At 39.8% G+C, this 24,144-nt stretch overlaps 1 long non-coding RNA gene across 3 annotated transcripts in view; it reads right to left on the minus strand.

Moving 5' to 3' along the window:
- The window catches only part of LOC118526302 (uncharacterized), a 278,642-nt gene that overhangs the window by 121,861 nt on the left and 132,637 nt on the right, over positions 1 to 24,144 (minus strand). The window contains exon 7 of one of the 3 annotated variants that reach the window (XR_013449307.1): positions 5,079 to 5,313. The exons of the other annotated variants lie outside the window; for them this stretch is intronic. This is a non-coding gene — a long non-coding RNA (uncharacterized LOC118526302). Of the gene's footprint in view, positions 1 to 5,078; positions 5,314 to 24,144 lie in introns of those variants that run through there. 3 annotated transcript variants of the gene reach the window in all.

Raw genomic sequence — 24,144 nt, forward strand, 5'->3', positions numbered from 1 at the left:
ACACTCAAACACTTTGAGATGATTGGGTCTAATAAAAAAAGATGTTTCCCTGCAGCTATAGAGAGCAAATGTCCCAAACTAAAACTCAGAACACAGTCTGACTACAATTGCTATGCCTATAGCAAGAATATCCCAAGAAACAAACGAACAAACAAACAAAAAACAGCTTAGCCAAATGCATCCAACCTGTTCTTCAGCACTTTTATAGGACAGGAAGTCTAGCAGGTGAGGCTGGGATTACTTCTTAGGGTGCCTACCTTATGCATATCCTGGTCTTTGACAACTGTGCCTCATCCATGACCCACCTCCCTACCACAGCTGATGGGACCTAGATGGATGTTGAGGAAAGGAGAGTGAGGCAGGAAAGGAAGGAAAACAAATACAGTGGTGCATTACAGAGCTGGCTTCTGCTTGGGATCAAGCATGACCGATTGCTCCATCTCCAAGGACCATCTTCCAACAGGCCACATGAGTGAATGCATCTTAGGACTGGCTCCAGAGAGAGGAAAAGGGAAGAATTTATCCACTGGCTCCCATTCCCCCTTGGCCAAAGGTTTTCTCCATGAGGTGTTAACTCCTCCTCACTTCCCACTTGCTTTACACAGGCACTGAGCAGGTCAGCATCAGTAGGGAATCCCCAGGGTGGAAGATGACGGACACCTGGGAAACAGGCGTTTGTCAGGTTGCCACCTACAAAAAAGTCAGTGGGAGCCCACGCAGATCCAGCAACAGAGACAGAACAAATAAGCAGAGGCTCGTGGGTCAGGTGAGTCTGAGAGCACCTGACGTGGCTCCTAAGAGGTGTCTTACATAACATCTCTGTCCTCTCAGCACAATTCCAGGCTTGCTTACTGGACATTTCCATGTGAATGTCTAATATGAAGCTTAACATGGTCAAAAGAGAACTTTTCTTCCCTCCCCACTCCAACATGCTCCTCCTACATCTTCTGTTTTTTGGCCAATAGCATCTTAATCCAACCGGTTGCCAAGCTAAAAACCAGAGTTACCATTGGATCTTCTCATTTCCTCACCACACTGCCAGTACGTCCTGTTGGCTCTAGCTACAAAACATATCTGGTCCCATTCCCAATCCACTCACTTCTCTGTGTCCACACTACACCCAGCCTAACCCATCCATCACTAGCTCCCAGGTGGGCTCTTTTGGACTAACCAGCCCTCCTGCCCGTTACCCCTTCACAATACAATCTCCATACAGCTACAGCCAGAGTGAGCCTTTTTTTTTTTTACATTTCATTATTAAAAAAAAAAAAAAACCTCAAGCATATACAAAAGTAGAAATAATAGTAAAGCAAACCCCAATTCAACAAGTATCCAATCACGGCCAATCTTGTTTCATCTAACCTCTAATTTTAAGGAAAATCTCAGATATCATATCATCTGATATATAATGATATGGTTTTACCTAAGTTTGCATCTCTTCAAAATAGGAACTTTAAAATAAATAACTATATCAAGGGAAAGATCAAAAAAATTGCAAACAATTGTTTTAAAAACCCTACCTATATAACATTACAGGGTACTCTTTGTAAAGGTAAAGCAGGTCACGTCACTTCCTTGCTGAAAACCTTTCAGTGGCTTCCCAACATGCTTTGTATAAACAAAGCCAAACTCTTTATTAATGCCCAGAAGGTTTGACCTTACATGACCCCTGCCTATGTCTCTGGTCCCAACCCAGCCAGGCTCTCTCTGTCCACTGCACACCAACCACACTGGCCTTCTTTGTGTTCTGCAAATGCTCCATGCCCATTCCTCCCTGAGAGCCCTTAGTTGATCTCTCTGCCTAGAAGGTTCATCCCTGTCATCTTCCTACGCTTGGCTCCTTCTTGTCATTGAGGTCTCAGCTTACATAGAACACCTCTTGTCACCAGTCTCAAGTAGCCATGCAGTCATTACCACATTACCCTCTTCTAATTCTCTCCATAGTCCTTTGCCCATAACATTTCCGGTGTGCCCTGGACAGGTTTACACTTATTGTCAAGTGTGACTATTAATAGTACCTTGTTGGCTCTCAAATGTGGGCAACAGATTTTATGGTCACCTTATTTATAAGAATCTTATTTTTGTTTGACTTAGGCTTGCTTATTGTCTATCTCCTCCTACAAGGATATACACTCTTTAGCATATATTCTCTGTGCCTCTGAGCTCTCATCTGACTATTTCTCCACTGTATTCACAGTGCTTGGCACTTGGGAGGTCTGAGGAAGGAAAGAGGGAAGGAAGAGAGGGAGGATGTGGGAGGTGGGAGAGAAATCTCAGGCTTTGACTGTCTAATTCCTGGTTCAAATCATTCTTTGTATTCTCTGTCCTTGGCTTCCATAATCTTCTAAGATTGTTCCTATTTTGCTTAATATAGATAGAATGGATTTCTGTGACTTACAACCAAGTAATTCCTGAGAGCTGCTAATTTCTTTTAAGAAATTGCTCATTTTCACCTTATAATATACTTTCTCCAGGTCAGTTGTTCTGTTTAATTTTAGAAAAACTATTATAGGAGCCATAGGTATAGATTGAATGATTATATCCCCCCAAAGTCCATATGTTGAAATCCTAACCTCCAGTGCAATGGCATTAGGAGGTAGAGCCTTTGGGAGGTGAGTAGGTCATGAGGGTGGAGCCTTCATGCATAGGATTAGTGCCTGTATAAAAGGGACCCAGAGGGCGCCTGGGTGGCTCAGTTGGTTAAGCGACTGCCTTCGGCTCAGGTCATGATCCTGGAGTCCCAGGATCGAGTCCCACATCAGGCTCCCTGCTCAGCAGGGAGTCTGCTTCTCCCTCTGACCCTCTCATGCTCTCTCTCAAATAAATAAATAAAATCTTTAAAAAAAAAAAAAAGGGACCCAGAGAGCTCTCTTGTCCCTCCTGCTATGTGAGGACACAAGAAGACAGCTGTCTATGAACTAGGAAGAGGATTCTCACCAGAAACCTAATCTGCCAGCACTGTGATCTTGGACTTCCCGGCCCCCAGAACTGTGAGAAATAAATGTCTGTTGTTATAAGCCACCCAGTCTGTGGTATTCTGTTATGGCAGACAGAACTGACTAAGGTGGCCTTCCTCCTAAAACAAGGAAAATCCACAAAAAGTGTTTTCCTTAACCATAAGCCATTGAGAAGTTTGGAATTGCAAACAAGCAGTCTAAACAAAACGAATCATTTCTACTCTACAAACTACCATAAATATTAGTGACATTGGCAATAAAACTTCAGATCCTAGTTATGCACGGGCCCATTTTTATAAAAACATTTCAGTAAAAAAGATAGTACGTCGTCAAAACAGCAATAAATCCTTGAAATAAGACCCAGATTTTTTTTTTCCACTCAAGCATGTAAAAAGCCTGTGTACGCCATGGCCTTCAGGTCACCCCCTTTCAGGAAATTCATGCTTTAAATAATCACTGTAAAATTAAAGCCATTCTGTAAGGAAAAGAATGGTAGGAGTCTTCATTCAGACAGAACAATATAAAAATCAAGCCTTGGTCTTGTTTTTTGTTTTGTTTTGTTTTGTTTTTTAATAGAAATGGTGGGGACTAGGGGTTGCCCTGAACTTCAGATGATAGCTAATGATAGAAATGTTGATTTACAGCAGACAATATTAAGAAAAATTTAATAAGCTCACCCCCCCCAAGTAATAGTAGCTGTCCTTGAATAAAGAATGAGGTTACCAACTACTGGAAGGGACGACAAAGTTCTACTGAAGGAATGTGCCTTGGACCACCTCCCCTTCAACCTCAGATCTACTTTATTTCCCTGACAAAAAAGGAAAAGTGAGTTTCAGCAACCAAAAGCCTCTCAGAGGGCCTCACTATTGACACATACGCACCTTCCTTTAGTGAGGCTACTCTCAGGACAGGTAAGTGCCTTTTCTGTATGAAAGGCACTACATGGGGCACCTGGGTGGCTCAGTTGGTTAAGCGACTGCCTTCGGCTCAGGTCATGATCCTGGAGTCCCAGGATCGAGTCCCGCATCGGGCTCCCTGCTCAGCAGGGAGTCTGCTTCTCCCTCTGACCCTCTTCCCTCTCATGCTCTCTGTCTCTCATTCTCTCTCAAATAAATAAATAAAATCTTAAAAAAAAAAAAAAAGAAAAGAAAGGCACTACATGTTCACTCATGTCATGAAAATTTATTGCCCTGATCTGTGACCTGGGTGTACAGTGATGAGTAAAAGAAGCAAAACCCCTGCCTCATGGAGCTCGCAGTCTTGTGGTACCCTCAGAACTAACATTGCTCAAATACCAGCCTATTTCATTTTCCTATTGAGGCAGCATGGCATACACCCTGTTGTCCATCAAAGAGCCTGGGTTCAAATCCTGACTTTACAACTTAGGAGCTCTGTGATCTCAGGCAAGTTACTTACCCTGTGCCTCAGTTTCCTCTTCTGTAACCTCATAGCTTTGTTGGGAGGATTAAGTTACTACAGCAATTAACAGTGTAAAGCAATTAGATTAGTATCTGACACAGAGTAAGCTATAGATGAGAGTTTGCCACTTCTATTATTATCACTGCAAAGGGTGGGATTGATTTGGAAAACTTAATCAATGAATGTTATGCATCCAAACATGCCAGACCAGTTTCCTGGTAGCCAGGCCCTTTTTTCTCCAGACAGGAATTAGGAAGTTTCTTATCTGGAAAAAAATGAATGGCTCCAGAGAAAAGACCTCCATAGAATGGCATTTGGAAGTTTCCCAGCATTTGAGCCAACTCTCTGCCAATCACCCTAAAACAACTACCATCAGGCAGTAAGCCCCACCCAGGTCAGAAGCATTCCCCACTCTACTTTAATAATAGGGAGACCTTTAAAAATAGAGAGATGCCAAGAAAAACAAACAGATAATGGCATCTCAGAGTAAACAAAGAAAAGATAGGAAACTGAAAAGAACTCTAATCTTCTGAAAGATTGAGGAAGATAATTGCATCCATAAAACAGCATCAAATATTATTTTAAAAAAACAGAGAACAAGAGTTCTTGTAAAATTAAAAATAGAATTGCTAAAATTGAAAATTCAATAGAACAGTTGGAAAATAAAGTAAAATATATGTATTTTTTAAAGATTTTATTTATTTACTTGACAGAGAGCAAGAGAGCACAAGCAGGGGAAGAGATTCATGAGTACATGAACATTAGACTTGAAATGACACAGACTGGGTTTTCCAGGCTCTGGCATGAAGTTTCCAGTGAGGCAAGAGTCATGTGTGTCAGAACACCTGTTGGCTTGCAATCTTGTTGTCACCTTCACCCAAAATGGTTACATCAGGTTTTTTTGAATGGTTTTTGTCAATGTTGGTCTGAGAACATGCTGTGCGAAATAATAATGATTACTATTAAATTCATGATGATAATTAAATACCCACACACAAAAATGTAAAACAAAAGATAAAGATGGTTAGTACAAAAGAAAAGATAAAATATATAAAAGATCAATCCAGGTCAAATATCTGATAGGAGTTCCAGGAAGAAAAAGCAGAGAGTGTAAATTAATTAAAAAAAGAACTCAAGAAATTTTCTGAGAGCTCGAAGAACATGAATTTTCAGGCTGAGAGGAATTAGCACAAAAGAAAAAAGCTAGACCAAATAACAGTGTCATAAAGTTCCAGAACACTCTCTCGTAAAGAGAAGAAATGTAGTCCTTCCCTCAAACCATATACCAAAATTGATGCCACGTAGATTATAAATATGTAAGTCAAAACTTGAAATCTTTTAGAAAAGAATATAGTATATCTTTATGTCCTTACCATAGAGAAGTACTTCTTAAACAAGTCACTAAGTATATAACTTATAAAGAAAAAAAAGGGATACATTTGACTACATTAAATTTAAACTTCTATTTCTTCAGAAGAGACTATATCAAAGACTGCCTAGGTGTTCACTTACCCTTTTGTCTCCTCCTACACATAGTCAGACTGCATTTCTTAGCCTCACCTGCAACAAGATGTAGCCATGTGACTGCATCCTGGCCAGTAAAATGCATTCATTTAGAACAAGACACCCTCCATCACTTTAACTATATCTGGCTTACAGTATTTTCAGCATTTCTGAGGGTTCAAGATATATATTTATGAAGCACTGGCTTTGGACTCAGCATGAAGACAGGTACAGCAGAGAGACAGTGCTGCTTTGTGGTTAAGGAAACCACTCTAGAGCCTCTCAGCTCTGCCACCTACTAGCTGTGTGACCTTGGGCAAGTTACTTCACTTTTCTGTGGCTCATTTCCTTCATTCATAAAATGTGCAGCATAACAAGGACAGGGCCTACCATATGTAGGCATTGTAAAGTTTCAATAATACATAGTAAGTGTTCAAATATCTTTTATTACTTTTTTTTTAATTTTTTTGAGAGAGAGAGCTCAGGTGTGTGATCATGAGCAGGGGAGGGGCAGAGGGGGAGAGAGAGAGGATCTTAAGCAAACTCCACACTTAGTGTGATGCCTGCTGGGTGGCTCAGTCGGTTAAGCAGCTGCTTTCAGCTCAGGTCATGATCCCGAAGTGTTGGGATTGAGCCCCACATTGGGCTCCTTGCTCAGTGGAGAATCTGCTTTGCCCTCTGCCTCTGCTCCTCCCCACCCCACTCATGCTCTCATTCTCTCTCTCAGTCAAATTAAAAAAAAATTAAAAATAAATAAATAGGATTTATCCCTCCCAAATGGGAGGGAAATAATTATCAAAGCACTAAGACAACTTTTTCTCTGCCTAGTGAGGTGCCTGACACATAATGGGTGGTCAATAAACATTTTTGAATGAACAAATAAATGAATATGAGAGTAAGTAATAGTGAGAAATCAACTTAAGCAGGATAGGCATGAGCCTCTCAGCACTATTCAGCAATATTTTCAGTGTTGCTCAATCCCAGCTCACATGAGAATCACTTGGGAGCTTTCTGAAACCATCAATGACTGAACCCCATCAACAAGATCAATTGAATCAGAAACTCTGGGATAGGAAACAAGCATCGGTTTTTTTTTTTTTTTAATAAGGGTGATTCTATTTTGGACCAAGTTGAGAATGACTGCTTTAACTAATTGAGTTGACTCCTTTCCTATTCCCCATGGTAATTGTTCTAAAATTCCCTATTTCTTAAGGTCCCTGATCCTCTGATTCTTGGCTGATGGTTATTCTTCATTTTCTCTCTTATACCTCATCTTTTACTCTATTCTTCCTTGCTCTTCCTATTTCAGGAGAATATGTGTATCCTCGGACTCATTCACTGCCTTCATTTTGTAGTTATCATATCGTGATATGGAGTAGACCATGCATCTGTCCACTCTCCAACTAGACAGTGACTACTGTCTAGTTGGACAGGGTTCATTCATCTTTGTACCGTCACTGTGAAGAAAGGTGGTCGCATACTCCTCAGGGGTCAGGGGAAAAAAGCCAATGCCCAGCATGGGGGTAGGTACTTCATAAATGTCACTGAATGGGGAGGTGGGGCCTTTACCTGGGCCTTGAAGGATCAGTAGGAATCAAAAAAGAAAAGGGGAAATTTTATATGGCATAGAAAATAAAAACTAAGATATGAAATTCAGAACAGCAGCATTTAGCTCTTCCTAGAACTTTCTAGAAACTATTGTCATTGAACTTTAACCACACATACAAATAACTACTACTTCACACCAAAATTCCTCTGGTTGCAAATAAAATATAGCTTTTGAAAGTACTCTGTCAAGTATAAAAGACAACATAAATGAAAGGATGCTGTTAAAAGAAAAAAGAACACACGAAAAAGAGAAATCAGTAAAAAGCACCATTTTGTTTCAACAAGGAGATACAAGTGCAACTCCTTCTCTTGTTCCTCAGTGTCCAAATCTGTAAAATGGAGACAATAAAGAATACTTCCCTTTATGGGACTGATGAGGTGTTTAAATGGGTTAATAAATACGAAGAAGATAGAACAGGGTCTGGTATATAGTAAGCGCAATAAATTGTTAACTTTTGGATGATATTATAGATAAAATCCCATTATGATATGCTAAAGATCGTTATAGCTATTCACTCCTGCTAAATAGCACTGTAATTAAACTGTCAAGGAGGCTTGGAAACTCAAAGACAGCTACCAAGTCACCCTTCCAGCCCCTGTTGCCAGGGAAACTACCTCGGTTCCTTTAACTTTTCCTCATAGGTGTTATTTTCTCAATCCTTACTCATTGTCCCTTTCCTCCACAGTCCTGAAACTCAGAGGGATAAGAGAGGCTGCCTTGTATGGACCTGTTATCCCATATGTCTCACCTTCTCTCCCTGGTCCTTTTGGCAACCCTGGTTAATATCACCAGAGGTTTGTCTAATTTTGTTCGTTTTCTTAAAGAAGTAAGTTGCCATGGTTGATCACTTTTATCTTTGTCTTCTATTTTATCAATGGCCATTCCCTTTTTTTAAAATTATTGAGGTGTAAAAGTTTACCCTTTTTAGTGTACAGTCCTAGGAGGTTTAACAAATATGTACAACCATGTAACCACCACCCTGAAGATATTCAGTATTTCAATTATCTCAAAAAGTTCCCTTATGTCCCTTTGTGGTCTTCATTTTCTGCCCCTATAGTTTTGCCTTTTCCAGAAAGTCATATAAATGAAATCAGATGGTATGATTTTGAGCTTTTTGAATCTCGATTCTTTTACTCAGCATGATGCATTTGAGATTCATCCATATTGTTGCATGTATCAGAAGTTAGTTCCTTTTTATTGTTCAGTGCTTCCATTGTTTGGATGGACTATAGTTTGCTTACCCATTCACCAGTTGGAGAACCTCAGGGTTGTTTCCAGTTTTTGGTGCTTATGAATAAAGCTGCTATGTACTTTTGCATGTAGGTTTTTGTATGAACTAAGTTCAATATGCTTGGGTAAACACCTAAAAGTAGGATTACTGGGTCATATGATAAGTGCATTTCAACTTTATAAGAAACTGCCAAACTGTTTTCTGAGGCGGCTATACGTTTTGCATTCCCACCAACAATGATGAGAATTCCAGTTGCTCTGTACCCTCATCAGCACATGGTTATTGTTGTATTTTATTTTATTTTATTTTATTTTTAACTATCTTTTGTGTGTGTGGCATCATTGTGGTTTTAATTCGCATTTCTCCAATTATGTTGAGCATCTTTTCATGTGCTTATTGGGCATTTGTACATTTTTAAGGTTTCTTTTCAAGTCATTTGTACATTTCTTTTAATTGTGGGTTTTTTCCTTATTTTTGAGTTTTGAGAGTTCTTTAAATATCCTAGATGCAAGTCCTAAAGTACATATGGATTTCCTGCTTACATTTTTATCCTCTCAAGGGACTACATCTGATATTTCTGAGATGAGAATTGAGTAGCCTGTAGCCACTAGTCACAGGGGAGGCAGATGTTCATATGAGAAAACAGGGAAGGCCTTGATTGTATCGTAGCCAGAGATTTTCACTCTGTTCATTCTATTCCTTACAAGTTAGAACAATACTGACGGTCTATGGTAAGAGGGAAAAAAGACAAAATAACACAAACGTTTTCTAAAAGTGGGCCAAAACCAGTAAGGGAAGAGTTAGTTTGGTAGCTATTTCACTTTGAGATTGAACCAGAAGGTACCATTTTCATTCTGCCCTTTCTCTTAGAGCAAGGACTCCCCCCCACCCTACTTCCCTTCTCTCCAGCTCCAATAGGACCCATCTGACTGGCTGATCACCTGAGCCAGAATCAAAGAGGAAAAAGAAGTTGATCCAGAGAGAAGGAGACCATGGAAGAAGGAGAAGGAGTTCCTTGGCGCCCATCACAGAGATTCAGTGTGTACTGAGCAATGACTTTCCTCATTGCAACATCATTTAGACTCCTAGTGTACGTTTGATTGATAGCAAGATTTTTAGGTAGGAAAGGCTTAGAGGTGGTAATCTCTTTGGGATTTCTGGGGGATCAGGAGGACCATGAAGCTATGTTTTCAAAGCTCTTCACAAAAGATTATCAATATCAGTTCTCCATATCAAAGAGAACAAAAGTGAAGCTTTCTTCTAACACACTGTAACATCACACCTTCTAGCCATTAAGGAAGAGTTAGAAAGACAATGAGCCCAACTCCATGTTTGTGTTTCTACTAATTCATCTTACACAGAGGAAAGATAGATGATAGGTAGGTAGATAGATAGATAGATAGATAGATAGATAGATAGATAGATAGGAAATCACAGGCTTTTAACTCCTAATCAAATAATCCTAGAATTTCTGATTCCACGTTACTTATTTGACCTGAGATATGTTATGGTTTTGAAGCTCTCATAGCCTCTAAGAAATGGAGAAAACAAAAAACAAAAAAAACTTCAAATTGCCTGACCTTTCTATGGTAAACATAAGTAGTCAATCTATTTTCATTTCCTTTCTTTTATGTCAAAATAGACAATTAAACCCTAAACACAGAAGTGTAAATCCTGTTGGCACAAATGATACCAAATGTGCCCCAGTAAGTCACCAAATGTCTTGACCTCTACAGCACTTCTGTTGATCTCTATACTGTGGCTTGAGTATTTCCTTAATTATCTGTATTTACGTAGGTCTGTTCCACATCATGGCACCCTGTGTAAGATGAGTGGTTCTGAAAACACATCACCATGGATCATCGGTTATATTGAGAAGTAGATTAACCCAGGGGCGTGCCATCAAATGCTCTGCCAAAGGCACAGTTGACAAAGTTCTCATCAGTCAGTAGTGATATAAATACCATCCTCTGCTGTGGATCATTTGCAATGTGTCTCTCAGAGCTAAATCAGCACTCTAATTGCAACATCAGTTATGGGTCCTGCTCAGTGATGAGAGGGGCAAAGATATGAGGATGTTCTCAGCTGAAGCTATTTATATATGCCACGTAGTCCTTAATTATCTAGTAGGGAGGGGATGGGAAGAGGCAGAAAGTTAACTTGACTAAAAACTGAATCTACCCACCCCCCCCCTTTACACCATTCTGACAAGAGAAAATTTAGGTACTCCCTAAGGAAAAAAAGGTAAGAAATTCAAATCCTATGAGGATTCAAGCAGTCTACCCAGTTGTCAACTGGGATTTCACGGCTAATATTCCTTTTAATGCATGAATTCAACATTCCAAGGGATTATAGGAAAGAAAATTCAAGTTTTATAAGCCCCAAATCAAATGAGCAGTCTTGGTAGAATATTCCTTTTATCCTTAAAGGTGAAAGAAAATTGTAGAGTAGAAAATTTATTTGGTTATTTTAGAACTTCGGTCAATAAAAAATCCAGACTTTGATATGAAAACTTCCTGGCACATGACATAACAATCATTAATTACATATTCATAAATTGCTATATTAAATACCAGAGATTCAAAAATACAGTAGAGGAAAAAAATACAGCACAGGAAGAATATCAAATATAAGGTATATTTGGGAAGATACAGCTATAATAATGACTACATTTATTTAGCGTTTCTGTGTGTCAGAGACTAAGAACCTTGCCTATATTATCTTTTTTTTATTTTATTATGTTATGTTAATCACCATACATCATTAGTTTTTGATGTAGTGTTCCATGATTCATTGTTTGCGTATAACACCCAGTGCTCCATTCAATATGTGCCCTCTTTAATACCCATCACCAGGCTAGCCCATCCCCCCACCCCCCTCCCCTCTAGAACCCTCAGTTTGTTTCTCAGAGTCCATAGTCTCTCATGGTTCGTCTCCCCCTCCGATTTCCCCCCCTTCATTTTACCTTTCCTACTATCTTCTTCTTTTTTTTAACATATAATGTATTATTTGTTTCAGAGGTACAGGTCTGTGATTCATCAGTCTTACACAATTCACAGCACTCACCATAGCACATACCCTCCCCAATGTCTATCACCCAGCCACCCCATCCCTCCCACCCCCCACCACTCCAGCAACCCTCAGTTTGTTTCCTGAGATTAAGAATTCCTATCAGTGAGATCATATGATACATGTCTTTCTCTGATTGACTTATTTCGTTCAGCATAATACCCTCCAGTTCCATCCACGTCATTGCAAATTTGCCTATATTATCTTAATAAATTCTTCCTACAACTCAATAACAGACATATTATTATCCACATGTTACTGACAAGGAAACTATGGGTCAGAAGGTTAATCGGGGAAGTATCAAATGGAAGTGGAAGTATCAAAATTCAAATTCTCATCTCACTCCAGGCTTTACCCTAAAACACAACTCTTTATTCTACATATTTGGATCAGCCTGATAGCATATCCTACACATCCTGCTTCCTTATAATGTTAACTGACCTATTTATGACTTTTCAAGGCAAGTACTCTCCCTTGTGGCTCTTCTTCATGCATCTTTAAGCTGTGAATCCAGTGTGAACAGTTTAACTTTCTACTTATACCTCAACTCAAATCCAACAATGAGATCATCATTGGTCCAGCTTCTCTCTGCTGGGGCAAAGATTTTGCACCAGGCCCCCTCATAACATAGTGATTGCCCATGGTCAGGTACCTGGTCTTGTTCCAATTAGCTGGTGGCTGGAGGGCAGGAACAGCAGAAGAGAGGAGCCCTACCCTGTTACCAGAGGCTGTGGGTAGGCCCGTTCCCCTCGGCAGAGGCTGCAAAAACTTAGACTGACCCATAATACAAATATGGTGAAGGGATTCAGAACATATCATTGTGAAGAGTTTTCTTTTCTGAACTCTCCCCCTCTGCATAAAAGCAGAGCGTCCCAAAAGAATTAAACTCTTCTAAGTGCCCTCCTATCACTGGAGATCAGTGCCAGGATAAGAAATCACCTAAATAGACATTGTTGCTAAGCTGTCATATCTATCTATTCTTCTAAGGACCCATTTATCTTCCCTAAAAGTCATTTCTTTTCCCATAAGTGCCTTTATGATGATGGTATATAAGCCCCCAATTCTAACCATCTCCTTGAGTCACATTTTTCTGTGAATTCCCATGTACGTAGATAAATTAAAAAATCTTTTTTTCCTCTTACTAATCTGTCTTTTGTCAGTTTAATTCATAGACCCCAAACCCAGAACCAAGGAGGGTATAGGAAAAGTTTTTCCACCACAATGCAATAGTTTGAAACCATCAAAAAATATTGTAAAAGAATATTAATGACATGGAAAACATCCACTGTCTTCTAAGTTAAAAAATAAGGTTACCAAACTCAAATGTAGAGGCAGATTTCATTTTTGTAAATATATGTTTGTATACATGCATTGAAAGTCTAAAAGAAAAGGGCGCCTGGGTGGCTCAGTCGTCAAGCGTCTGCCTTCGGCTCAGAACATCGTGCTCCCTGCCCGGCGGGAAGCCTGCTTCTCCCTCTCCCACTCCCCCTGCCTGTGTTCCCTCTCTCACTGTGTCTCTCTCTCTGTCAAATAAATAAAATCTTAAAAAAAAAAAAAAGGCTAAAAGAATGTTCACTAAATTGTTAACACAACATCTTGAGGAAAAAGAGCAATTTTAACTCTACTTTTTATTTTATTTCATACTATTTGAACCTGTAATGATAAATTTATATTACTTTTAATATTGAAAAATATGCAAATATTTTCTTTTCGAAAAAATAATTATGCATACCCTTTGCATAAGCCATATTACTTTTAAGATTCATCCATAAAAATCAAGATGAACTTAAAAATTAACCTATGAAAAAAATATTCATTGCTGTATTAGCAAAATAAAATGTCAAAGAAAAAGTCCAACAATACAACATTGAATAAATTAAGTGATATCTATAAAACTGATATTTTTCAATCATAAACATTACTTTATGAGAAAAGACAGGGCATGGAAATATGTGTACAATATACTAATAGGGAAAAAACAAGTCATAAAACAATAAATTATAGCATGACTTATTTGATAATTAAAATGTACATGAAATACATTTATGTATTTCTTCCAGAAAATAATCTGGAAGAATTTAACAAAAAGTGGGTGGGATTACAGATGGTTTCCATTTCTATATATTATTTTAAAGATGTATTTATTGATTCTAGAAAGAAAGAGAGCACAAGCAGGAGGGGCGAGGGAGAGGGAGAGGGAAAGAAATTCTCAAGTAGACTCCCACTGAGTGCAGAGCCCATCATGGGGATAGACCTCATGACTCCGAGATCATGACCTGAGCCATAACCAAGAATTAGACACTTAACCAACTGCGCCACCCAGACACCCCTGGTTTCCATTTCTATATTTTTATGGGTTTTTTTTTTTATTATCCTACAGTGAACCTACATTGCATATGTAACTTTTAGAAAGAGAAGTTGGGTTTTGGAGTTTTATTTGGGAGTTCTATTTTGTTTAATGTAAATATTGACGGCTTTGACTGAAATTTAGGGACTTTTCATTCCTTGCAATTTCACTGCAGGCTGCTTAGAGCACATGGAGAAAAGCATCAGTTTTTAAGGTTTTATAGTCATGACACAAAACAGACTAGATTAGTAAGTGTACATCTTAACACAGAAAGCAAAGGCAACTTCCTGATCACCATAGAAAGTTTTCTTCTTTTTTAAGATTTTATTTATTTATCTGACAGAGAGAGAGAGAGAAAGATAGCAAGAGAGAGAGCGCACAAGCAGGGGGAGTGGCAGGCAGAGGGAGAGGGAGAAGCAGGCTCCCAGGTCAGGAAGGACCCTGGGATCATGACCCGAGCTGAAGGCAGAAGCTTAATCAACTAAGCCACCCAAGCGCCCCCATATAAAGTTTTCTTAATGGGTGTTATTTATTCATCATTCATCGGCAGGTTGTCCGCAGAGATTGGTTCTATTCTGATGCTGCCTCTACTGAGTCCTGTGCTCCTCAGAACCATTATAACAAAATTTCTCTGAGAATTCTTATTTGCAAACTTGCCAGCATACTGGAAAGTAATGAAAATGCAGATGAACATTCTAATGCAGTCCCTTATTTCACAGTAGCTGTAATCTAAAGAATCATCTTTATGAAAATCATTGTCTTCCTCAAAATATTAAAAACAGACTTACCATGTAATCCAACAATTCCACTTCATAAAGAGTAAAGCAGGAACTTGGACAGACATTTGTACATCCATGTCCATAGCAGCATTTTTCACAATAGCCAAAAGGTAGAAGAAACTCAAGTGTCCACCCACAGCTGAATGTATATGCATGTATATGGGATGAAAAATGTATTTCATACTGTGGGTCATGGACAAAAATGTCTGAAAGCATCTGTGTTAAATCCTATGTCCAGATACAGGAATTTGAAAAAAAAGAATTATAAATTAATTAATTTTTACTAATGTATCTCTAATAGTAATTAGCAAAACCAGCAGAACATTGTGGCATGCAAGCCCTTAAAGTTCCTACTTTACTACTTCCCTTTTCAGAAGCATATTTCTTTCTGAATTCACTTCAACACATCCACAATTTCCACAGGATTTCCACCTCTCTAATCCTTTTGTGATGATTACATTTAGACCTACACTGAACTAAAGTATACTTGAAATCTAAGGAGTAAAGGATATGTTTAGTCAATAAATAGTAGATGTCTTGAATATTTTATTCTACTTAAGTAAACAAAGATTTTCATTATCCTTCTAGCACTTAAATTTTCATGCTTGGTTGTTGCTATGCCTATGAAAATCTTATCTTTTCAATTTCTTGACCCTTGACAAAGGTCAAGAAGAGACCCTGTGGGGACACTGTTGGAGGTCAGCCCAGGCTGAAGTGGACGGCCAACTGACATCAAGTGGAATGATGAACAATCATGTTAACAGATCTGATTTTCCAAGAGAAGCCAGAAATTTCTATTTTTATGTGAAATCTCCTGTTTTTAAATGTTGACAACCAATTCAAAATAATTTTAAGCACTCTAAAGGACAAATAAAATGTGTCTGTAAGCAGTCCAGTTTATGACCACTTGTTCCAGAAGTCCACTAGAGAAGACTTGACAATTACTCTTCAGAGCCTCCCTAACTTCACCCCTTTCTCACCTCCACCCCTCCCTTGCCCTGGAATTAATGGCTCTTTGATCTGATTTATTAGAGCAATTTTTATGTCTCTTTATCATGCTCATTACATTCTGTGCAAGTTTTGTTTTTGTTGCTTTTGTTTTTACATATCCATCTGCCTTGCTAAAGATCACTGTAATTTAATGTTGAACCCTGAGCTTGGTGCTCAGTTAGAATTTGAGGAAATCAGTTTGAGCCCCAGCTCTGACAGGATATTTGAATCCCTTGACCTCTTTAGGTTCAGTTTTCACATCCAAAATGTGAATTAATAATAATCATGGATAAAATGGGGCTGCATTACTATCTATTGCAATGGAGATAAAGTGAGATATCAGCAGTCCAACCTTCCTTGAAGTCCTTAGGAAGAATCCTTGAGTGTAGAGACACAGTTTTTTTTTTTTTTTTATTATTATTATTATGTTATGTTAATCACCATACATTACATCGTTAGTTTTTGATGTAGTGTTCCATGATTCATTGTTTGCGTATAACACCCAGTGCTCCATTCAATACATGCCCTCTTTAATACCCATCACCAGGCTAGCCCATTCCCCCACCCCCCCCTCTAGAACCCTCAGTTTGTTTCTCAGAGTCCGTATCTCTCATGGTTCGTCTCCCCCTCTGATTTCACCCCCTTCATTCTTCCCCTCCTGCTATCTTCTTCTTCTTCTTTTTTTTTTTTTAAAAGATATAATGTATTATTTGTTTCAGAGGTACAGGTCTGTGATTCAACAGTCTTACAGAGTCCATTGACAGATGAATGGATAAAGAGGAATTCTTAATCTTAGAGACAGAGTTTTTAAAAATAATTATGATAATAAGTGGAATATTGAGTGCTTACATGTGCCAGGCACTTCCTAGATGCTTTATGTGGTCCCCAAATCTTCACAACAACTCCATAAGTGGCTTATCATTATTTACATTGTAGTGGTAAAGAAAATAAAGTTTAGGGTGGTTGAATATCACTTCTACTAAGTGGTAGAACTGGAACTGAGATTTTCCACTTCAAAGCCACTATCTTGAGCATGCCCCTAACTTGCAACAGTGTAAAGTCTGAGAATGGGGTCTTTCCTGTAAGCTCTTTGGTTCCTAAGGCAATAAGATGGACTTACACTCTCATGTCTTCTATATTCTTTCTGTAGAGATGGATGTTTGCATTTGTTTATGAAAAAAAAAATCCTTAAGTAGTGGCTAGACTGGATGGATGGCTGACCGGGAGGACAGGGAAAGGGGCTGGCCAGAAATTGATTTTAAACAGATTTCTCTAAGGAGACAGAATTTGAAAAATATTTTCACCAAAGGCAAGGAGAGAGCTGAGCAGATGTGGAACAGGAGCTCACTCGTGCCTCCTGGGCTCCCATTCCCACCTTCCCCAGCTATGGACAGCATGACTTCAGATGCTGTGTCACTAGCCAGGCAGGAACTGGGGCCAAGGTGACAACTGTCCTGGGAAAAATGGAGACTGCTCAAACTTCTGGCAAGTCTTTATCTTGGTGATGGTAAGTCTTGCCATTCATTGTGGAAAGGTAAATACAGGAACCTAATAGACAGTCATCAGCTAATGAGGGTTTACTTTAACTAACACAGTTCTTACTCTGTTCTTATTTAAAGATTAATCCCTGGTGAGTAGTTGGTGTTCTCTTGCACATTTTTTTAAAAGATCTATTTATTTATTTTAGAGATACAGAGAGAGAGAGAGAGTGTGTGAGTACGGGGAGGGGCAAAGGGAAGGGAAGCAGACTCCCTGCTGAGCGCGGGGGTGGGGGGGACCTCCATCTCAGGACCTTGAGATCATGACCTGAGCCAAAACCAAGAGTTGGAGGGGCGCCTGGGTGGCTCAGTCGTTAAGCGTCTGCCTTCAGCTTAGGTCATGATCCCAGGGTCCTGGGATCAAGCCCCGTATCAGGCTTCCTGCTCAGCGGGAAGCCTGCTTCTCCCTCTCCCACTCCCCCGCTTGTATTCCCTCTCTCACTGTCTCTCTCGCTGTCAAATAAATAAATAAAATCTTAAAAAAAAAAAAAACAAGAGTTGGACACTTAACCAACTGAGCCACCCAGGTGCCCCTGTCTTGCACATTTTAAAGGGCCTTACCAGCATTATTCCCAAAGGAGAGTGGGGAGCACCGTTCTACACATAGTTTTCATCTCATTGCCATTATTAGTCCTTACCATTTATTTCTAAATAACTGTATACAAGAAAAGGAAGTAAAAGGGGCGGAGCAAGATGGCGGAGGAGTAGGAGACCTGGATTTCGTCTGGTCTCAGGAATTCAGCTGGATAGGGATCAAACCATTCTGAACACCTACAAACTCAACAGGAGATTGAAGAAAAGAATAGCAACAACTCTCTGAACAGAAAAGCGACCACTTTCTGGAAGGTAGGACGTGCGGAGAAGTGAATCTGAGGCGATATTCGGGAGGATAGATGGCTGGGGAGGGGCCTCCGTCGGCCGCTTCTGGCAAGTGATAGAGCCGCGGAGCACAAAATTGGAACTTTTAGAAGTCTGCTCTGCTGAGGGACGTCGCTCCAGTGGCTAAGCGGGGGTGGAACCCTCGCGGGACAGTGTGGTCTGAGGACCCTCCGGGTCACAGAAAGACCGGGGGTGCCTGAGTGCAGCAGAGCTCCCAGGTATCGGACCGGGGAAGCCGGCTGCAGAGACGGAGCCGAGGCGCGGGCTCTCAGCTCGGGGTTGCCATAAACCGTGATCCGCGGCACAGTCGGGCCACTGCTCCTCCAGCAGGGACCCAACAAGCGGCAGATCCGGGGAGACTCACCTTCTTCCCCCGGGAGGAGCGGCGCAGGAGTGCACTGCAGGGATCTGCTGGGTTTGGAGACTCCACCCGGGGTCGGGTGCCAGAGATAGAAACGCGCGGTCACAGGCCGGGTGAGCACGGAGTGCGGCCGGAGACCGGGAAGACAGGAGTGACTGACGGCTTTTCTCTGGGGCGCACTGAGGAGTGGGGCCCCGAGTTCTCGGCTCCTCCGGGGCGGAGATTGGGAGGCCGCCATTTTCACTCTCCGCATCCAAAGCTGTACGGAAAGCTTGCAGGGAACAAAAGCTCCGGAGGGCAAACCCGAGCAGATTACTTAGCCCTGACTGGGCAAGGGCGGGGCAATTCCACCTCCGGCAAAGACATTTGGGAACCATGGCAACAGGCCCCTCCCCCAGAAGATCAGCGAGAACAGCCAGCCAAGACCAAGTTTACCGATCAATGAGAACGGCAGAACTCCAGCACTAGGGGAATAATGCACATAGAATTCATGGCTTTTTTACCATGATTCTTTAGTCTTTCAAAGTTAATTTTTTTTAACTGTCTTTTTTTTTTGAATTTTTCTTTTTCCCTTTTTCAACCAACACCTTACCAATCCCTTTTTTAAAAAACATTTTTATTTTTCATTTTTAGAGTCATATTCTATCCCTTCATAGTAGTTACCCATATTTTTGGCATATATATATAAGTTGTTCTCTCTTTAAAATTTTGAGATAGTTTCTTCTAACAGATCAAAATATACCCTAAATCTCTAGTGTACGGTTTTTTTTCTACTCCCCTGCCTGATCACATTCTCTCCTTTTCCTTTTTTTTTTTTAAATCCTCTTCTTTCTTTTTTCAAACAACATCTTATCAATTCCTTATATAAAATTTTTTATAATTTCCATCTTTACAGTCATATTCCATCCCTTCATCACATCAACCCCTATTTTTGTATATATATATATAAGTTTTTCTTTCTTTAAAATTTTGGGAGGCACTTTCTTCTAACAGACCAAAATACACCCAAAATCTAGTGTGTAGCACTGATCTATATACCAGCCTGATCATATTTGATCATATTCTGGTTTTTTTTTGTTTTGTTCTGTTTTTGTTTGTTTTTATCTTTATCTTTTTCTCTTTTTCTTTTTCTTTTTCTTTTTTCTCTCTTTCCCTTTCTTTTCCCACTGCTTCAGGTCTTTTCTGATTTGTTTAGAGTATATTTTCTGGGGACGTTGTTACCCTGTTAGCATTTTGTTCTCTCATTAATCTATTCTCCTCTGGGCAAAATGACAAGACAGAAAAAATCACCTCAACAAAAAGAACAAGAGGTAGTACCGACTGCCAGGGACCTACTCAATACAGACATTAGTACAATGTCGGATCTAGAGTTCAGAATCATCACTTTAAAGATACTAGCTGGGCTTGCAAAAAATATGGAAGTTATTAGAGAAACGCTTTCTGGAGAAGTAAAAGAACTAAAATCTAACCAAGTCGAAATCAAAAAGGCTATTAATGAGGTGCAATCAAATATGGGGGCGCTAACTGCTAGGATAAATGAGGCAGAAGAGAGAATCAGTGATATAGAAGACCAAATGATGGAAAATAAAGAAGCTGAGAAAAAGAGAGATAAACAACTATTGGATCACGAGGGCAGAATTCGAGAGATAAGCGATACCATAAGACGAAACAACATTAGAATAATTGGGATCCCAGAAGAAGAAGAAAGAGAGAGAGGGGCAGAAGGTATACTGGAGCAAATTATAGCAGAGAACTTCCCTAATTTGGGGAAGGAAACAGGCATCAAAATCCAGGAAGCACAGAGAACCCCTCTCAAAATCAATAAAAATAGGTCAACACCCCGACATCTAAAAGTAAAACTTACGAGTCTCAGAGATAAAGAGAAAATCCTGAAAGCAGCTCGGGAGAAGAGATATGTAACCTACAACGGTAGAAACATTAGATTGGCAGCAGACCTATCCACAGAGACCTGGCAGGCCAGAAAGGACTGGCAGGATATATTCAGAGCACTAAATGAGAAAAATATGCAGCCAAGAATACTATATCCAGCTAGGCTGTCATTGAAAATGGAAGGAGAGATAAAAAGCTTCCAGGACAAACAAAAACTAAAGGAATTTGCAAACACGAAACCAGCCCTACAAGAAATCTTGAAAGGGGTCCTCTAAGCAAAGAGAGACCCTAAAAGCAACATAGACCAGAAAGGAACACAGACAATATACAGTAACAGTCACCTTACAGGCAATACAATGGCACTAAATTCATATCTTTCAATAGTACCCTGAATGTAAAAGGGCTAAATGCCCCAATCAAAAGACACAGGCTATCAGATTGGATTAAAAAACAAGACCCATCGTGGGGCGCCTGGGTGGCTCAGTCAGTTAGGTGTCTGCCTTCGGCTCAGGTCATGATCCCAGGGCCCTGGGATCGAGCCCTGCATTGGGCTCCCTGCTCAGCAGGGATCCTGCTTCTCCCTCTCTCTCTGCCTGCCGCTCTGCCTACTTGTGTTCTCTCTCTCTGTCAAATCAATAAATAAAATCTTTAAAAAAAAAAAAAAACAAGACCCATCGATATGCTGTCTGCAAGAGACTCATTTTAGACCCAAAGACACCCCCAGATTGAAAGTAAGGGGGTGGAAAACCATTTACCATGCCATGGATACCAAAAGAAAGCTGAGGTGGCAATCCTTATATCAGACAAATTAGATTTTAAACCAAAGACTGTAATAAGAGATGAGGAAGGACACTATATCCTACTTAAAGGGTCTATCCAACAAGAAGATCTAACAATTGTAAATATCTATGCCGCTAACATGAGAGCAGCCAATTATATAAGGCAATTAATAACAAAAGCAAAGAAACACATTGACAACAATACAGTAATAGTAGGGGACTTTAACATCCCCTCACTGAAATGGACAGATCGTCTAAGCAAAAGATCAGCAAGGACATAAAGGCTTTAAATGACACAGTGGACCAAATGGACTTCACAGACATATTCAGAACATTCCATCCCAAAGCAACGGAATACACATTCTTCTCTAGTGCCCATGGAACATTCTCCAGAATAGATCACATCCTAGGTCATAAGTCAGGTCTCAACCGGTACCAAAAGATTGGGATCATTCCCTGCCTATTTTCAGACCACAATGCTTTGAAACTAGAACTCAATCACAAGAGGAAAGTCAGAAAGAACTCAAATACATGGAGGCTAAAGAGCATCCTACTAAAGAATGAATGGGTCAACCAGGAAATTAAAGAAGAATTTAAAAAATTCATGGAAACCAATGAACATGAAAACACAACTGTTCAAAATCTTTGGGATGCAGCAAAGGCAGTCCTAAGAGGAAAGTATATAGCAATACAAGCCTTTCTCAAGAAACAAGAAAGGTCTCAAGTACACAACCTAACCCTACACCTAAGGGAGCTGGAGAAAGAACAACAAATAAAGCCTAAACCCAGCAGGAGAAGACAAATAATAAAGATCAGAGCAGAAATCAATGAAATAGAAACTAAAAGAACAGTAGAACAGATCAATGAAACTAGGAGCTGGTTCTTTGAAAGAATTAACAAGACTGATAAACCCCTGGCCAGACTTATCAAAAAGAAAAGAGAAATGACCCAAATAAATAAAATCATGAATGAAAGAGGAGAGATCACAACCAACACCAAAGAAATACAAACAATTACAAGAACATATTATGAGCAACTCTATGCCAGCAAATTCGATAACCTGGAAGAAATGGATGCATTCCTAGAGATGTATCAACTACCAAAACTGAACCAGGAAGAAATAGAAAACCTGAACAGACCTATAACCACTAAGGAAATTGAAGCAGTCATCAAAAATCTCCCAAAAAACAAAAGCCCAGGGCCAGATGGCTTCCCAGGGGAATTCTACCAAACATTTAAAGAAGAATTAATACCTATTCTTCTGAAACTGTTCCAAAAAATAGAAATGGAAGGAAAACTTCCAAACTCATTTTATGAGGCCAGCATTACCTTGATCCCAAAACCAGACAAAGACCCCATCAAAAAGGAGAATTACAGACCAATATCCCTGATGAACATGGATGCAAAAATTCTCACCAAAATACTAAGCCAATAGGATCCAACAGTACATTAAAAGGATTATTCACCACGACCAAGTGGGATTTATCCCTGGGCTGCAAGGTTGGTTCAACATCCGCAAATCAATCAACGTGATACAATACATTAACAAAAGAAAGAACAAGAACCATATGATCCTCTCAATAGATGCAGAAAAAGCATTTGACAAAGTACAGCATCCTTTCTTGGTCAAAACTCTTCAAGAGTATAGGCATAGAGGGTACATACCTCAATATCATAAAAGCCATCTATGAAAAACCTACAGCGAATATCATTCTCAATGGGGAAAAACTGAGAGCTTTCCCCCTAAGGTCAGGAACGCGGCAGGGATGTCCACTATCACCACTGCTATTCAACATAGTATTAGAAGTCCTAGCCACAGCAATCAGACAACAAAAAGAAATCAAAGGCATCCAAATCGGCAAAGAAGAAGTCAAACTCTCACTCTTTGCAGATGATATGATACTTTTTGTGGAAAACCCAAAGGACTCCACCCCAAAACTGCTAGAACTCATATAGGAATTCAGTAAAGTGGCAGGATATAAAATCAATGCACAGAAGTCAGTGGCATTCCTATACACCAGCAACAAGACAGAAGAAAGAGAAATTAAGGAGTCAATCCCATTTACAATTGCACCCAAAACCATAAGATACCTAGGAGTAAATCTAACCAAAGAGGCAAAGGATCTGTACTCAGAAAAGTATAAAATACTCATGAAAGAAATTGAGGAAGACACAAAGAAATGGAAAAATGTTCCATGCTCATGGATTGGAAGAACAAATATTGTGAAGATGTCAATGCTACCTAGAGCAATCTACACATTCAATGCAATCCCCATCAAAATACCATCCACTTTTTTCACAGAAATGGAACAAATAATCCTAAAATTTGTATGGAACCAGAAAAGACCCCGAATAGCCAGAGGAATGCTGAAAAAGAAAAGCAAAGCTGGAGGCATCACAATTCCGGACTTCCAGCTCTATTACAAAGCTGTCATCATCAAGACAGTATGGTACTGGCACAAAAACAGACACATAGATCAATGGAACAGAATCGAGAGCCCAGAAATGGACCCTCAACTCTATGGTCAACTAATCTTTGACAAAGCAGGAAAGAATGTCCAATGGAAAAAAGACAGTCTCTTCAACAAATGGTGTTGGGAAAACTGGATAGCCACATGCAGAAGAATGAAACTGGACCATTTCCTTACACCACACACAAAAATAGACTCAAAATGGTTGAAAGATCTCAATGTGAGACAGGAGTCCATCAAAATCCTAGAGGAGAACACAGGCAGCAACCTCTTCGACCTCAGCCGCAGCAACTTCTTCCTAGAAACATCGCCAAAGGCAAGG

Source organism: Halichoerus grypus, chromosome 6 (assembly GCF_964656455.1).
Source record: "Halichoerus grypus chromosome 6, mHalGry1.hap1.1, whole genome shotgun sequence".
NCBI classification, from domain to species: domain Eukaryota; kingdom Metazoa; phylum Chordata; class Mammalia; order Carnivora; family Phocidae; genus Halichoerus; species Halichoerus grypus.